We start from the raw sequence: 18,273 nt of genomic DNA, 5'->3' as shown, positions 1-18,273 counted from the left end.
AAAAAGTGTGTCAGAGTCTTACTTTTAAAACTGGGTAGGATTCAAAACTCTCAACTATTGGATTCAGCAGAAATATATAACTTAACAATTTAATTTTATCAATATATTAACATAAATTTCAGATTGAGTGCTGCTTTATCTGCACTTAACTGAGTCTAAAATGAGACATGGATCTTTGTCCCTGTCTCCTGCAGCTTCAGTCCCCAGGATGGGACTAAACTCAGGGCTTCCTTCCTGCAGAGTGGAGGGAGAAGTTGGCATGTGTCCGTGTCCTAACACAGACTTGGGGAATGTTTGTATCCGTCTACATCTAACAGAGCCTAACACATATAGGGTGTATCACAACAGGCTTTTCCTTGCCTTGCAAAGGTTTGCTTAAAAGAAACTAGCCTTGAGACACACTTTCAGTGAAGAAATAGTGTGCTTAACATACACAGAGAACATAGGACTCATGCATAAATAACACTTTTCTGGAAACAGTTTTCATGGGACAGCCTTTTCTGTCAGTATTAATGATTTACATTGGAAATATGAACCTATAACTCAGGTTATTCATATAAATAAAAGAAGATAAATTATGAGCTTCAGAGGGTGAATCAGAGGGTCTGCAAACTGGTTTTGGTGGTGGCTGCATCATATTTCTATAAGTGCTGGTTTCAGTGCTGATACCATCAACATCGGCCTATTGCAGTGGCATTGTGTGCGCAGAAGAAAAAAGAAAAGAAAAAACAAGAAAGCATCAGTTTGGAGATGAAATTTATTTTCCCCTCTTCTTTCAGGCTCACCGTTTTTGTATTACTCAATTCTGTGGTCACTTTTCAGGAGATCCTGGAGGGGATTTTGCCTCTTTTTCCGTTGGAGGAAGGTAACACAGGGAGTTTCCAGCTGTGTTCAAGTACTGTGCAAGTATGAACTGGTTTTAAAAAGTCTGTCTTTGTAAAATGTGAGAGTCAGACATCTGCACAAAGCTGCAGGAAATGATGAATGAAGTTTGGAAGCTCATTACAAACATGAGTGGTTCTGCTGCTTGATCTATTTGATTTGTACTTATTTGTGGCTTAGCTTTAGCTGAAGCTAAATGCCAGAGGTGTTGATATAGCACAGAAATGGTACAAAATCTGTGAATCTGGCTGGAAAACCCATGTTGCTCAAGGCAACCTGCATTCATAGTCAGAGATAAAGGTAGCCCATCTTGCTTTTCCTACAACACAGTCAGCCATTCAGGTGATGTATTTGCTGCTGTCTACTGTAAGTGTTGATGATACTTTCCATGTAGAGAATGCCATCAGTGTGACAGATATTCACTGCCAACACATTGAAATGGAAAGCCTGCTGCAATTTGAATAGAAATATCCTGGGAGATTCTCAGCTATGTTGAATTAAGGAAGAAGAATAGATCAAATGCTTTTTTCTAAGCTCAGTTAACTCCATGAGAACAGGACACAGCTGTGAATCCCTTCCAGGCAGTACACATTCTCTGCCAAGTTAGAAGGCAATTATTCTTCATAAATCTGTCTTTTTAAATTCAAGCAGATCGATTGCCTCGTCCATCCTATGCCTATGCAAGCACCCGGAAAAGCTCTTTTAGCACCTCCTATGACTATGTACCCCGCTTATCAGGAGAGCCACACCATGGAGGCAATGAAAGCCCTGTCAATCCTGCACATCTCTCTATAATGGTGGATGCAAAGGTAGGTTCAGATTTTTAATGTTTTAACCAAGAAGTTTCTGTGCTGTTTTTAAACATTATCTTGGCTTTAAATATCTGATTCCTATACAAAGAAATAGGATACTCCTTAAAATGTATTGTCTAGGCAATAGGCAGAAGAGTGTTGCAAGAAGACGGGATAGTTTCCTTACAGGTACTATCATGGTTGTAACAGCATAGGGCTTGTAGAGCTGTGCTAAACTGGCTTGGTTACAAGACAGTCATCTCCTAATGGCTCTGTGCTGGCAGATCAGCCTGGCTCTGAAAGTCAAAATGGCTTCTACCCTTTCTGGTGACCTGCAGTCACGGCAAAATATTCAGCACGTAAAGCGAAGGCAAATATTGTTTGGTGGAGTTGTGAGCAAAGCCATGTAAAAACATGTGAGACTGGGGAGGATCAGGCACCTTAACGATAAAGTCTTGATGTTTTTTCACCTTTTTTCTTCTTTTCAGTCTTTGTAAAGTGCATTTTGAGATTACAGCCATTACTGTCATGATGTGTCTTCTCTGGCTGACATTTGGTGGATTTACTACAGCCCTAAAAACCAACTGAGAAAAGGAAAGGAGTGGGCATATATTGTCCCCCATGCTGCAGTAGCACAGCTCTGAAAGAATGAGTTTTCATTAATTTTTCACTTTTTTTTTGAGACCACATTGGTATACGTACCTCGTTTGCAGTCTGTTATAATAAAACAAAGCAGGTAAATGAGATGTTTGTCCTTATCAACCAGCCTCCAGAGCCCAGCAACAGAAGTGAGCCAAGGAGAGCTGAGGGGTGGGATAACGTGTGAAACAGACCCAGCAGCAAGTCCTTGGTCAGCTGCTTGGTGGCACTGGGTAGGACTGGGGCAGCCTGGGAGGACATGCTTATTGTTGCAACTTAAATCCAGGAGAAAAGCGTGTTCGAGGTATGAAGAAGTATGGGAAATTCTGCTGTGACTTGGGAAATTTATGCTGGCATCATAGAGGAGTCCCCTGGGGTCTTAGTCCCACCTCTGACCACGGTATGGCCAACTTCAGAATCAGGTGAGACTGTCCAAGGGCTTGTCCCATTCAGTTTGAAACTCCAGGATGGAGATACCACCTCTTCCCTGGGCAACTTCTTGCTGTGCTTCACCACCCACTCTCATGTTGAAAACTTCTTCCTCACTTCTAACCAGAGTTTCCCTTGCTGCATCTGTGACAGCTGTCCCTTGTCCTCTTGTGGTGTGTATCTGCAAAGAGTCTGGCTTTGTCCTTCTCTGTCACACACCATGCTATTAGGTAGCGGGAGGCATTACTGCTCCCCCAGAAATAGCAAATGAAGGAACTAGAATAGAGCCAACAAATCCATAATAGCTTCTGGGGGACTGAAAGGCCATGTGAATCTCAATTTGTGAATCATTTCTGCTACAAAAGCAGAAGGAATTCAGAAAACTCAATAGCTTGGCATTGGCACTTCCAGGACAGGAATCCGAGTTCTCTTTTTATTTCACCTTGACTTTGAAGAGACCACACAGTTGTTAAGGGATGATGGGAGAGAACAGGGTTAAACAACCTGGAAGCTGAACTGAAATACTGCTCTTATTTTGTCTCATCTGTAATTTGTTGTTGATATTTTAGTGCCACAAAAACTAGAGAGAAAAGCTTTAAGTGTTACCTTCTCAGATCCTGAGGCGACCACAGCACAGCTTGCTGGTGACTTCACAAGGGTTTTGCTCCAAAAGTGGTGGTGTCACTGGGCTTAGACAAGAGGGCTTTCTCTTTCTCCCAACATCTCCACTGTGGTGTTGGCCAGTAAAGCTGCATTTTTAAACCATGAAAACATGGAAAACTACATCTGTGAATCCTCTGATAAATCACAGAAAAACAGGGCCAGAAAGATTCGCAAGGGCTCATTTAATCTTTCCTCCAGCCTCAAGGCAGGTTGTACCGCTTTATCATCTCTAACCACCACTTGTCTGACCTGTTTGTGGTGTGATGGAAAATTCAATTGCCCCCAGCCATCCACTGTCCTGGGTTCCGCAGTAGCAGTCATGTTTTTCCTTTGTGTTAACTGGTACAGTGCTGTGTTTTGACTTCCAGTTTGAGAACAGTGTTGGTGAAGCCGATGTTCTCGGTTGTTGCTAAGTGATGTTTACCCTGACCAAGGACTCTGTGAGGCTCATGCTCTGCCAGGGAGGAGGGGAGGCTGTGAGGAAGCAGAGACGGGGCGCCTGACCCGGGCTAGCCGGGGAGGTATTCCATACCACAGCACGTCATGCCCGGGGTGAGGGGTAACTGGGAGTGACCCGGAAGGACAGGGGTTTCCGGGTGGAGCTCGTTTCTCTTGGCCGGTGGTATCGTATTCTCTTCCCTTGTTATTTTCCCTTATCATTGTTGTAGCTGATAGTAGCGGTGGTGATTTGTTGCTGGACTGTTTTTGTCTCAACCCGTAGGAGTTGCACTCTCTCGATCCTCCTCCCCGTTCCTCCGGGAGCGGGGAAGGGGAGAGCCCCGGTGCGGGGAGGCAGGGGGGAGACGGACACGGACCTCGATTGTTGTCAGCTCGGCACCACTCACTGGGAGTGAGTGAACAAGCTACCTGACTGGGTTTAAACCACGACAGTTCTTTTTGGCGCCCAACGTGGGGCACGAAGGGTTGAGATAAGAACAGATCTGACTGGATTGATAGTCACTCGTCACAATGCTGATTTATTGGCTCTCAAGGTTGTTCCTCTTGATCTCACAGTTTCAGTATATGATATCTTACGTCCATCCGGTACTTGCTGTATTAGTGTTTTTCAAGTATGGGGCTTGGGCTAAGGTTTTTATCCCATTGTACTTTATGGTAATGACTTGTAATACAATAGAATCATTGATCATGAAATTGATCTGGCTTATGTTCCCAGTGTGGTCACCACCTTTATACTTTGGGAGGTATATGATGGAGGTGCTTAGCAATTACACATCTTTTTTCTCCTTCTCAGGTGCTCAACCTGGGAAGGAGACATCCTTTTACCCTCCTAGTCGTCCCCCCAGACCATTTACATTTGAGAGTTTTGAATTTTTTGAATGGCCTTTTAATGCTGTTGAGACTTGTTTGCTGATGGTGATGGGAATCACCATGCTAACACGCATACAGAGTGTGTTTTACCCACTACTGATTTCAAGAGTTAAGCAGATTCAGGTTTGGGTCTTGTCTGGGGTCAAACGACGATGTAGGAGGACCGAGAGATTTTCCCTGAGGCTGGACAGCCATGAGTGGCAGGGTGTGTGGGATAGTATGGGCAAGTATCTAGGTCAGTGGGCCCCTCCAGTACTTTGGAATTTCACTACTGAACAACTGCAAAATCCAGAAGAATTAGTAAAACACTTAAATGAGGTGTGTGGTCATTCTGGCCATACCAGAGATGGACAAATCATGGCAACGTGCTGGGGCTTGGCCTATGCTTACAGGGCCTTGTTCAACACTATCCAGCACCTTCAAAAGGAAAAGAATGTCGGCGGATCTGAGGGCAAAGCAACAGTCGCTACTCAAACTTTGGCTGCAATGAACAGCACAGCTGTCCCAGTGGCAAGTACAGCAGCTGCTCAAACTTCAACTGCAACAGACAGCGCGGTTACCCCAGCTCCAAGCACAGTAGCTACACCACCCCCAGTAACAAGTACAGTTGCTACTCAAACCACAGTGATAATCACTGCAGCCAAACCAGAGGACCAATTCGTACCAATATCAGTTGCCCCTGTACGCAAGAGAACAAGCAAAAAGGAGGCAAAAAGGGTGAAGCGAGATGAAGAACCAATGAATTCACCACCCGGTCCAGAATCTGATCAGGAGTCATCATCACATGACGAAGAAGAAGAAGAAGAGGTAACTTCTCGACCTCGGACCTCAACCGAGCTGCGGAATATGCGAAAAGATTTTACCCGTCAACCAGGGGAGCACATCATCACCTGGTTACTCCGATGCTGGGACAATGGGGCTGATGGTCACGAACTAGAAGGTACAGAAGCCAAGCAGCTGGGATCACTTGCTAGAGAAGGGGGAATTGACAAAGCAATTGCAAGAGAGAAAAAGTCCCTCAGCCTTTGGAGGAGGCTCTTGGCAGCTGTGAAAGAAAGGTTTCCGTACAAGGACGATGTTACGAGTCGTTCGGCCAAGTGGAATACTATAGACAAAGGCATCCAGTCTCTGAGGGAATCGGCCATCGTAGAGATGATCTATCACATCAAGCCGAATAACGGGGATACACCTATAGATCCAGATGAAGTTGAATGTACACGACCCATGTGGCGAAAACTTACACGGAATGCACCGTCATCATATGCCCATTCATTGGCAACAGTAACCTGGAATGACATAGTACCACTAACAGTGGATGAAATGGTTCATAAACTCCGAGAGTTCGAAGACAATCTCACCCCTTCCATCATCTCAGCTGTGAAAAAACTGTCCCAGGACATCGAACAATTGAAGGACAATCTATCTGATTTATCCGGCTCCTCACGTGTACCAACACACGTCTCAGCTATTAACAAAAGGCGTCCTATTGTTCAAGAGAGGAGATACAGGAGGTATACGCCACGGGGTACCCTATGGTTTTACCTGCTGGATCACGGAGAAGACATGACAAAGTGGGATGGAAAACCTACTTCAGCTTTGGAGGAACGGGTGAGTGAACTGAAGAGGGGAGCAAGGGCCAAGACTGATCGTCCCATGAGAGCTACGGCTTCAGTCTCTGGTGATCAGTTTCCCAGATGGAGTGGAAGAGCTGATTTTACTCCAGCTCCTGTGATAAAGAAGAATAATCCCTTTCAACACGACTTAAGTGTCCAATGCTGTGACGACTGTTAGAGGGGCCCTGCCTCCAGCCAGGTGGAGGTAGGGGACAATCGGATTTACTGGACTGTGTGGATCAGATGGCCTGGCACATCAGTCCCACAGAAGTATAAGGCTCTAGTAGATACCGGTGCACAGTGTACCCTGATGCCATCAAGCTGTCAAGGGGTGGAACCCATCTATATTTCTGGAGTAACAGGAGGATCCCAAGAGTTGACTGTGCTGGAGGCTGAAATCAGCCTGACTGGGAGGGAATGGCAAAAGCACCCTATTGTGACTGGTCCAGAGGCTCCATGCATTCTCGGCATAGACTACCTCAAGAGAGGGTACTTCAAAGACCCAAAAGGGTACCGGTGGGCTTTTGGTATTGCTGCTTTGGAGACTGAGGAAATTGAGCAGCTGTCCACCTTGCCTGGTCTCTCAGAAGATCCCTCTGCTGTGGGGTTGCTGAAAGTTGAAGAACAACAAGTGCCAATTGCGACCACAACAGTGCACCGGCGGCAATATCGCACCAACCGAGACTCCCTGATTCCCATCCATCAGCTGATCCGTAGACTGGAGAGTCAGGGGGTGATCAGCAGGACCCGCTCACCCTTCAATAGCCCCATATGGCCAGTGCGAAAGTCTAATGGAGAATGGAGACTAACAGTAGACTATCGTGGCCTGAATGAAGTCACACCACCATTGAGTGCTGCCGTACCGGACATGCTAGAACTTCAGTATGAACTAGAGTCAAAGGCAGCCAAGTGGTATGCCACGATTGATATTGCCAATGCATTTTTCTCAATCCCTTTGGCAGCAGAGTGCAGGCCACAGTTTGCTTTTACTTGGAGGGGTGTCCAGTTCACTTGGAACCGACTGCCCCAGGGGTGGAAACACAGCCCTACCATCTGCCATGGACTGATCCAGACTGCACTGGAACAGGGGCAAGCTCCAGAACACCTGCAATACATTGATGACATTATTGTGTGGGGCGATACAGCGGAAGAAGTCTTTGAGAAAGGGAGGAAAATAATCCAAATCCTGCTGAAAGCCGGTTTTGCCATAAAACGGAGTAAGGTCAAGGGACCTGCACAGGAGATTCAATTTTTGGGAATAAAATGGCAAGATGGACGTAGACAGATCCCCACAGATGTGATCAACAAGATAACAGCAATGTCTCCGCCAACTAATAAGAAAGAAACGCAAGCTTTCTTGGGTGCAGTGGGGTTCTGGAGAATGCACATCCCAAATTACAGTTCGATTGTAAGCCCTCTCTATCATGTGACCCGGAAGAAGAATGATTTTAAATGGGGCCCTGAGCAGCAACAAGCCTTTGAGCAAATTAAACGCGAGATAGTTCATGCAGTAGCCCTTGGACCAGTCCGGACCGGACCAGATGTAAAAAATGTACTGTACACTGCAGCTGGGGAGAACGGTCCTACCTGGAGCCTCTGGCAGAAAGCTCCAGGGGAGACTCGAGGTCGACCCCTCGGCTTTTGGAGTCGGGGATATAAAGGATCTGAGGCCAGCTATACCCCAACTGAGAAAGAAATACTGGCAGCCTATGAAGGGGTTCGAGCTGCTTCGGAAGTGATTGGCACTGAAGCACAGCTCCTTCTGGCACCCCGGCTGCCCGTGCTGGGCTGGATGTTCAAAGGCAGGGTCTCCTCTACACATCATGCAACCGATGCTACATGGAGTAAATGGGCTGCACTAATTACACAACGAACTCGAATAGGAAATCCCAGTCGTCCAGGCATTCTAGAAGTCATCATGGACTGGCCAGAGGGCAAAGATTTCGGAATGTCACCAGAGGAGGAGGTGATGCGCGCTGAAGAGGCCCCACCATATAATAAACTGTCAGAAAGTGAAAAGCAGTATGCCTTGTTTACTGATGGCTCTTGCCGTATTGTGGGAAAACATCGGAGATGGAAGGCAGCTGTATGGAGTCCTGGACGACAAGTTGCAGAAACTGCTGACGGAGAGGGTGAATCGAGTCAGTTTGCCGAGGTGAAAGCCATCCAGCTGGCCCTGGACATTGCTGAACGAGAAAAGTGGCCAGTACTTTATCTCTATACTGACTCATGGATGGTGGCAAATGCCCTGTGGGGGTGGTTGAAGCAGTGGAAGCAGAGCAACTGGCAACGCAGAGGTAAACCCATCTGGGCTGCTGCACTGTGGAAAGATATTGCTGCCAGGGTGCAGAACCTGGTGGTGAAGGTACGTCATGTAGATGCCCATGTACCCAAGAGTCGGGCCACTGAGGAACACCAGAACAACCAACAAGTGGATAAAGCGGCTAAGATTGAAGTGGCTCAGATGGACTTAGATTGGCAACGTAAAGGTGAATTATTTTTGGCCCGGTGGGCCCATGACACTTCAGGCCATCAGGGCAGAGATGCAACATATAGATGGGCCCGTGACCGAGGGGTGGACTTAACAATGGACACTATTGCCCAGGTTATTCATGAGTGTGAAACATGTGCTGCAATTAAACAAGCCAAGCGGTTAAAGCCTCTTTGGTATGGAGGACGATGGTTGAAGTATAAATATGGGGAGGCCTGGCAGATTGACTATATCACACTGCCACCAACCCGCCAAGGCAAGCGCCATGTGCTTACCATGGTGGAAGCAACCACCGGGTGGCTGGAAACATACGCCGTGCCCCATGCCACTGCCCGGAACACCATCCTGGGCCTTGAGAAACAAATTTTGTGGCGACACGGCACCCCAGAGAGAATTGAGTCAGACAATGGGACTCATTTCCGGAATAACCTTATAGATATTTGGGCCAAAGAGCATGGCATTGAGTGGGTATATCACATCCCCTACCATGCACCAGCCTCTGGGAAAATCGAACGGTACAATGGACTGTTAAAAACTACACTGAGAGCGATGGGTGGGGGAACTTTCAAGCATTGGGATACACACTTACCAAAGGCCACCTGGTTGGTCAACACCAGAGGATCTGCCAACAGGGCTGGCCCAGCCCAGTCAGAACTGTTACATATTGTAGAGGGGGACAAAGTTCCCGTGGTGCATATGAAGAATTTGCTGGGAAAGACAGTCTGGGTAATTCCTGCTTCAGGTAAAGGCAAACCCACTCGTGGGATTGCTTTTGCTCAGGGACCTGGATATACTTGGTGGGTAATGCGGGAAGATGGGGAAGTCCGATGTATACCTCAAGGGGATTTGATTTTAGGGGAAAACAGCCAGTGAACTCAATTGTATGCTGTTGCCTGCTGTGTAATGCTTTTATAGCCCATCAACTAGATGTCTCCAGGTCACCAGCGACTGGCCCTGACTTCCCTCCAGCCATCATCCCAACAGAGAATGAACTTTGAACATCATGGACCGAATGGACTCGGCAGCATTATAGGGATTGGTCCATGCACTAAGAAAATGATTTTTCCTCTTGGTCTGTATGTATATGGATGTATATATGTGGGAGAGCGATGGTGTATTGAAAAATGTGGGATCTGAGCACGACGTGAATGGTATGGAATAAGGGGTGGATAATGTCCTGGGTTCCGCAGTAGCAGTCATGTTTTTCCTTTGTGTTAACTGGTACAGTGCTGTGTTTTGACTTCCAGTTTGAGAACAGTGTTGGTGAAGCCGATGTTCTCGGTTGTTGCTAAGTGATGTTTACCCTGACCAAGGACTCTGTGAGGCTCATGCTCTGCCAGGGAGGAGGGGAGGCTGTGAGGAAGCAGAGACGGGGCGCCTGACCCGGGCTAGCCGGGGAGGTATTCCATACCACAGCACGTCATGCCCGGGGTGAGGGGTAACTGGGAGTGACCCGGAAGGACATGGGTTTCCGGGTGGAGCTCGTTTCTCTTGGCCGGTGGTATCGTATTCTCTTCCCTTGTTATTTTCCCTTATCATTGTTGTAGCTGATAGTAGCGGTGGTGATTTGTTGCTGGACTGTTTTTGTCTCAACCCATAGGAGTTGCACTCTCTCGATCCTCCTCCCCGTTCCTCCGGGAGCGGGGAAGGGGAGAGCCCCGGTGCGGGGAGGCAGGGGGGGGAGACGGCAGCCCAATTCAGTCAACCCCTGCTTTCAGGGTGTTTTCCACCCCCCTGCTTGGCAACTGTGCTCTGTGCAAGTGCCACTCCTCAAGCCACAGTGCATCACTCTAGCTGGTGTGGCAGGGGGCATAACATTTCCCATTGTATGGCCTCTGCTCTTCCTTTAGCCACCCTAGAACATCTGTCTTCTCCATAACAACACGATGCTGTTGACTCATGTTCACTCTGCAATTCACAACCACCCTCTCAGACCTTTTCTTGGCAGAGCTGCTGCAGCTGAACCCAGGCCGTGTTTGCACAGCTGATTGTTCGTGCCTACCTCACACGCGTCTCTACTGAACCGCATCCTTTCTTCCAGGCCTTTTCCCCAACTTGTCAGCATTGCTTTGAATTGTCATCCTGCCTTTCTCTGTGCCTGCAGCTCCCACTTGCTTTAACTTGTCTATAAGCTTATAAGGATACTCTCCATTTCTTCATTATCTCTACCCTTACCAGCTACTCTTCAATTGACCCTAATGCTTTTGGACACAAGGGAAATATGTGATGCTTTACCTGCCACCCACTTAAGAACTTAAGAGTTCTAAAGAGCTGTATCTCATGGAGCTGGCCTTTTGTTCCCCTTTCATCAAGAACCACACAGCAGGGTTGGATGCATTTTTAACTGATACAGTAATGCTTGCTTCCCCTCTCCAGTTGCTTTGTCTTGTGTCAAACAGCTCCTACACTTCAAAAGGAAGGAGAAGATATCTGCTTATAGTACATGACTCCTCTTATGCACATTTTAAATTCAAGGAATGGCACTGGCTTGGAGGGGCGCCTTTCACTTTGAAGGATGCCAATGCTCTTAAGTCTATAAAAAATCATAGCTCATCGTTATGAAAAGAGTACTTGTTTGATAGCATGCTATGACTGTACCAAATAACTTTGTTCTGGGAACGAATAATGCCATAACAGGGAGCTCAAGCATAAGCTGACACGGGACAGACCCCTTTGCCATTCTGTCCTTGTCTTTGGCCAGGAGATACAACTGGAAGTGCCTGATCCTGTGGCACCAAAGTCACACTGAAACAGGGTGCTGGACATTAAACAGCCCTTCTGAAGTAGTGGTAATCTCCCTGTTTGTTAGCCTGTGAGCAGCCTGCCAATTCTGGCTTGCATAAAACCGAATTCTCAGGTGTTACGTTTCTATTGCTAAAAAAAGGCAATAAACTTCTTCCTCTCTGTGGGTATGCTATTTTACCTGGGAGCAACACCTGAAGGCCAGAGTCTGTCCTGGAGAGCCCTGTGCAGAGCCTTGGGGAACCCACTGAGATGCTGAGGGCACTGGGGTTGTGTGGTGCCAGCCATAATCCAGTCACCCAGCACTGGCTCATCAAGTATTCAATTAAAATGTGCCCAGTATACAGCTTGAATCCATGTGTTAGTATGTAGATGAAAAAATCCCACATTCCCATACCTGAAACTGGTGAGTGAAATACGCAGTCCTAAGGATTCAACATCTTAAACTGGACACTGTAATGACTGGCTTAAAAACTGGGAAAAGGGAGAAATCATCTTTGCTTGGTTGCTCGTGACTCAGGGCCCAGGGTTAATGTTTTCGAACTTGCCATGAAAAATATAGACTAGAAATACAACTGTTTAGAATCCTGAAGATCTGTGTTCACAAGCAACACGAGAATTCCAGCATCTGGAGCTTTGAAAAAAGCCCAAATGTGATAAGGTCTGCAAACAAACTGGGATGTTAGAGAACCAGCTGTAACACAGTAGACATGCAAGTGGACGCAGGGTGGGCGGAAGCAGGCTAAACTAGCATTAAACCAAAATATTTCAGAAAGCACCACTCCCCATTTACCCCTGGGACGTGAATGCTAACCTGAAACCATTTCACTCCTTTCTTTTATGCTTTCTATATTAGGAGGTGCTATTTCAGATTTCTACTCACTTCATCACGCTGCAGAGTCTCTCTTCTCTCCCTGGGCTGAATCAATCCCAGGAGGAGCCCTGCAGAAGACTGCAGCTCTGCCAAGTGTGAATTTGACCCACTGCGCTCAGTTGTCCTACTAATGCATCTGTCTTGGGTCCAAGTGCTCTCCTGATTTGTACTATAATTATCCTAAAACTAGTTTTTTCTAAATTTCATTCCCTCACAGCTTTTTATAGTTCTGGGGATTAATTATTCAGAGCTGTGGACGTTCTCAGCAGTGCTTTCCCTCAGCTTCTATGGACATGAATGCGTCTGGCTCATGTAGAGTGGAGTGCACAGTGGTGCTTCAGATGGGGACAAGGAAACAACCTTTGGCCAAATGTTAAACACACGGTGTTCATGTTTCCTCCTCTGACACCACCTTCTGCCTTCTGCTCTGGTGAGACCCCACCTGCAGTACTGCATCCAGGTCTGGAGTCCTCAGTACAGGAAAGACATGGACCTTGTGGAGGGACGCACTAATTGAATTGTGATTGGAAGTTCCAGAATCAAAGCGTCAAGGACCAGCACAGGAGGTTAAATTCCTGGGAGTCTGGTGGATTAAAGGAGCTGCTCCTGTCCTCTCCCCACCTTTCTCATGACCTGTTGGAGAGGGTCCAGAGAAGGGCCACAAAAGTGATCAGAGGGATGGAGCATACCTCCTGTAAGGAAAGGCTGAGAGAGGTGGGGCCATTCAGCCTGGGGAAGACTTCAGGGAGACCTTATTGCTGCCTTTCAGTACTTAAAAGGGGCCTATAGGAAAGATGGGGACAGACCTTTCAGCAGAGCCTGTTGTGACAGGAGGAGGGATAATGGTTCTAAACTAGAAGAGGAGAGATTCAGGCTGGATGTGAGGAAGAAGGTTTTTATAATGAGGGTGGTGAAACACTGGCACAGGTTGCCCAGAGAGATGGTGGATGCCCCACCCCTGGAGACGTTCAAGGGCAGGTTGGATGTGGTTCTGGGCAACCTGATCTAGTTGAAGATGTCCCTGCTCATTGCAGGGGGTTGGACTAGATGAGCTTTGAAGGTCCCTTCCAACCCAAACCATTCCACGATTCTTGACTCTTTTGAGGCATAGATAATCACTGCATTCCCTCACTGGTGTTCACAGGCTTTAGAGTCTCTCTTTACCTGTTATAGGTGGATGTCACCTGTAGCATTGTGGGTCAAGAGGGACTGCAATGAGGGTGGGGACCAGTATGCCTGCAGAACGGGGCAGTGCCAAAAGCCCCCCACATTCTGGCTGAAATGAAGTTGAGCTGGGGTGCAGTGGGTGGCTGAAGGGGACAGACTTCTAGCCTGGAGCCAGAAGTTGGGAAGAAGTCAGCAAACTCATTTTGCTGGCTGCGAGTGAGTGGACATGCAGTCAGGTGGCCAGGCTCTGGGGGACACATCCAAAGGGTGTCTCTGTGGGCTGTAGGCTGCGGAAGATGTGTCCTTACAGCCTTACAGGGTTTGTTGGAATCCCACTTGAGCTGGAAGTTAGGAGGTGTGTCTGGAGGATGTGGAGGCACCAAAGCACAGACCTATGAGGCTGCTGCCAGCACAGCTCCTCTGGCTTACTCAGCTGGGGACAGAGTGGTCTCCAGTGCAGGCGTGTGGAGCAGTGCCTGCGATGCGGTGTCCTTCCCTCCCTTGCCAGGCTCATCCTGTCTGCCCAGGGAGTCACCGCCACTGAGTCCTTTCCCTTGGAAGCTGCCACTCCCACATGGTGGGGGGTTCCATCGCACAGCGCGGTGGTGAAGGGAAGGGTCCGTGCTGCAGCTGCCAGGCTCTGAGCAGGACCCCGGCTCCCCTGCGGTTGTGTCTGCAGAGGCAATACAGCAGTGGAAAATGAGATGGAGCCTCTTCTGCCTCCCACATCCTTGTCTGGGTAAGTGCAGTGTGTGTACTTTAATTAGCGATGATACATGAGGGAGACAGGAGATGAAGCAACTCTCAAATTAAATATCTGCAGAGCTGGTGAAAAGGTAAATATGAGCTCCCAGACTTGGGGGATTTTTTTCAGTCCCTTCTTCTGCAGCCACTGTTTGATTTTTAATTTAAAAGGCAAAGAAATCATTGTTGCACAGTATTTTTTTTCCCTAAATCCACCGCCTTTGTGGTCCACCTTCACAGGCCCTGGGGCTTTATGGCATGGCAAAAGCCAGGGAGGGATAGCTGGGCTCCCACTGCAGGGGAGGAGGCCAGATCCCTCCCAGACACAGCTTTGCTTCAGGCAAAAGGCTGCTGCTCCCATGCTGCAAACCCATGGGCAGGGTGATGGACTGATGCCTACATCACACCACCAACCCTCCTGCAGCAAATCATGCTTTAACAGAAGCAAAGCACAAAAGGTTTGGGTCTTTCCTCAGGGATGGAAGCTTCAGTGATCTGCTAACCAGCCCGACTCCTCTCTCCCATCACTTTGCACTGCTGGGGGGGCTGTGGGTGCACCTCTGCTCCCACAGTCACAAAGTGCCACTCACAGCCATGTGCTTTGTAGCCCTGCCCATCCCCAGGACATCTGAACACCTCCAACTTTTATGCTGAGCATTCTGTTCCCTGCTGGCATGGGTTGGGGCTTCAAATTGAAAGTGGATGGGATGCTGAACACAAATATTACACGTGTCAGGAGGATAAATGAAGGTTAATTGAAGAATAAATTAACCTTACCTTTCAAAATTGTTGTTTCTTAAGTGCCTGATTTCCTCTGTGCCCTATATGACAGATTTTTGTTTGTTTTTGTAAATAACATGGTATTTCATTATTGGACAAAGCATGCTCCAAAGCAAAATATGGTTTCTAATGCATTTTAAACTGGTAAATGCAAAGTATTCACACCCCCTTTGTTACAATTTCACTTCAATAATGACTTTGGTGTTTCAGTATGAGTCAGGTAACAACACAGGAATTGCTGAAGAATTTTGCTGAAAACCTCTCTGAAAAGCCAGTTATGAGTCAGAGGAAGCACAGACGAATTTTACTGGTTCAGGCCTGGTTTGGTTGGGTATGTAATTTCAGAATCCGGATTCCACATCTGGAATTGTCTACAGTTCAGTTATTAATAGGATGTCTGTATTTTCATTTCAACACCACTACTGAGAGACAGGACCTACCTTGGGGAGGGGAGTGGCCACTAGTGCTGGCCTCTGCCTGGAGGAGGGGACCCTACTAGAAAGGGAGATTTCCTGCAGAGAAGACTCAGGAGAAAAAAAGTTTTTTCCAATGGAAAAACACATTGCCAATGTGAAAGAAAGACACTGGAAGGCTCCAAAGGCTCCAGAGTCCCTACTTTTTGCTTTCTGCCCCTGCTTGTTTACCTACCTTTTTATTACCAAACATGAAATTTTATATGCCATTAAATGTTGCCTGTTCCCAAAAGGAGCCTAAAGCAAAGCAGCAGTTGCGTTGCTCTTGGAGTTCATGTGTGCAAGGGCAGAAACGTGCTCTTTGCATGGCTGAAGCCAAACTGTACATTAATTAATCAGTGCTGAAACTCTTATGTGAAAGGTGACCCATTCCAGCATTTTTTAGGAATTCGCCTGGTTTAGGAACTTGATTATTTCTTAATCTCTATCAGCATGAAGAGATGTCTCCAAAATCTCTGTCAGACAGAATTACTGTCTTTCAGATACCCCCAGCACGGAGTAAGTAACTGAATCGCTCTTCCTTGCGTGGGTATCATTTTATATAAAACAGGACACCTGTATTATAATATGAAAAATCTGGTGGTATTTGCACGGCAATCTGAGCACAGAGGAGCTGCTGTGGCTTTAATAAGCTGTGCCACTGTTTGCCTTTGAATGCTGCTGGGCGGATCAGCTGAGAGCAGCCAAACCAGCAGGTGCCTTGAGCACCAGGTACCTTGCCAGATCTCTGTGGGATGCTGATGAAAACATGGTGTCATGCATTGTCCAGGATCCTGCTAGCAGGCTCTCTTATAGGATTATTATCTGTTTGTTTGGACGGGGAAGAAAATATCCTTTGCTTGAAGCAAATTGCCTCATGGTTTGTGTTGTGATACAAGGTGATTATATATCCCTGAAGGCTGCAACTGATTTTAGTTGCAAAGTTGCTGCTCCTCTCTGTTGGTCTTACAGAAAAATGCATGTTTTGATGGTGCTGTGGTAAAGGTAGGGCAGGATGCTTGGCAAGGCTAGAAAATAGCCTGCCCCTGGGAAAAGTCCTCCCATTTCAGCAGGAGTCCTCTATGTTTTGCTGTGATGTCACCATTGGGTGAGAAGCACCAGCAGGGGGAATGCTGCTCCCCTTTGTCCCTGCCTGAGGCCCACCACGTCAATGGGTCTTTCTGCTTCCCCCTCCTCCTGCACCCACAAGGTCGGGCACAGCTATGCATCACTGCCTGTCCCAGCTAAACCCATCCCAATTAATCCCAGCACCCAGCAGGTTGGAGGCCCTGCAAAGCCAGGAGGCTGCTGCTCAGCCCACAGGCTGCTGTAGCTTTGCAGGATCATGTGTTGGGCTCTCCAGCCGATGGGAAATGCATGTAGACTTTGGAGGTGAAGGCCAGTCAGTGAAACATGGTTGTCTTATGCTTGAAATTAAGTACATTTTTCACTTGAAATCAAAGCTCGTGGCAGCAGAACTGGGACGTTCCTGCAACAGCATGGAGGATCTGGTGATTATCTAAATGCGGAATCAATACAACCATTTAATTATTAGTACACATCTGTCAAATGCCCAACAACGTGATTACCCTATTTAAGTATTTTCTCCAGGCATAAACCAACCTTTTCAAAATTACTAACTTTTTTCTTGTTGAAAGTGTTGTTAATTAATACTTTTATTGTCCTCCCCTGTGATTTGCTTTCTCTTAATTACCAACAGGAGCAATACAGGAGTCCTCCATTGCCCGTACCAAAACTGATCTGACTTCCTCCAAATTGCACTGAATGATCCACATGGCTTTGCCTTCAGGTACTGAGTAGGAAATCTTGATCCCATGGAAAATGCTGCTTTATGAGGCCCTCTGTTTTCACAGAATCACAAAATGTCTTGGGTTGGAAGGAACCTTCAAAAGTTCTCTAGTCCAACCCGTCTGCAATGAGCAGGGACATCTTTAGCTAGATCTGGTTTCTCAGAGCCCCATCCAGCCTGACCTTGAATGCTTCCAGGGATGGGGAACCTGTTCCAGTGTTTCACCACCCTCACCATAAAAAATTTCTTCCTTATGTCTAGTTTGAATCAACACTCTTTCAGCTTAAAGCCATTACTCTTGTCCTATCCCAACAGGCGAAAGAGTTTGTCCGCATCTCTCTTATAAGCCCCCTTCAAGTATGAAAAGGAATTTAGTATTAAGTATTTCAGGGTGGATTTATGCAGATGGGAATGGTGTGAGGACATGGATGTCCCGGCAGGAACCTGGATGAGGGGTGCAAACGTGATGCAAAAGCCCCTTAACTCCAGAGTGGGGGGGGGCAGCAGCATCCTGATGCTGGTGTGTGGGGTCCCCCAGCTCTCACAGGGCTCTGGAAGGTATCCCAGAGCACGCAGGCTGGCAGAGCACTAAATTAGCATCTTGTTGGCTCCAACATCCCAGAAAGCGCTGTCGGGTTTCTTTCTTTCCCTCTTTTGTTCAGCCATATGAAAAAAAAAGCGGTCTGAGCAAAACTGAAAGTCCCTGTGGGGAAATACCAGGTTTACTATATCATTCAGTATTGCCCTGATTGAACAAAAATACTTCGTTTTGTTTTGCCTTTTAAAGCTTTTGTAATGCCAGGCTAAACCACTGATTTTCATTTAGACACACTGGTATTTCTCATACTTAATTTCTAACTTTTGCAT

The 18,273-nt window shown here is 47.1% G+C and overlaps 1 protein-coding gene across 1 annotated transcript in view; it reads left to right on the top strand.

Annotated features, from left to right (window-relative positions):
• The first annotated feature begins 1,608 nt into the window (after positions 1-1,608).
• Positions 1,609-18,273, top strand: part of HPCAL1 (hippocalcin like 1) — an 85,792-nt gene continuing 69,127 nt past the window's right edge. The window contains exon 1 of the mRNA XM_062634516.1: positions 1,609-1,691. The gene's annotated coding sequence lies outside the window, so the exon portion shown is untranslated. The remainder of the gene's footprint in view (positions 1,692-18,273) is intronic.

Source organism: Pezoporus occidentalis, unplaced genomic scaffold, assembly GCF_034315485.1.
Source record: "Pezoporus occidentalis ecotype Australia unplaced genomic scaffold, CSIRO_AGI_Poc_V1 ctg43, whole genome shotgun sequence".
Classification (NCBI taxonomy): domain Eukaryota; kingdom Metazoa; phylum Chordata; class Aves; order Psittaciformes; family Psittacidae; genus Pezoporus; species Pezoporus occidentalis.
The sequence above is the reverse complement of the archived record's forward strand: the minus strand, read 5'-3'. Positions and strand labels throughout refer to the sequence as shown.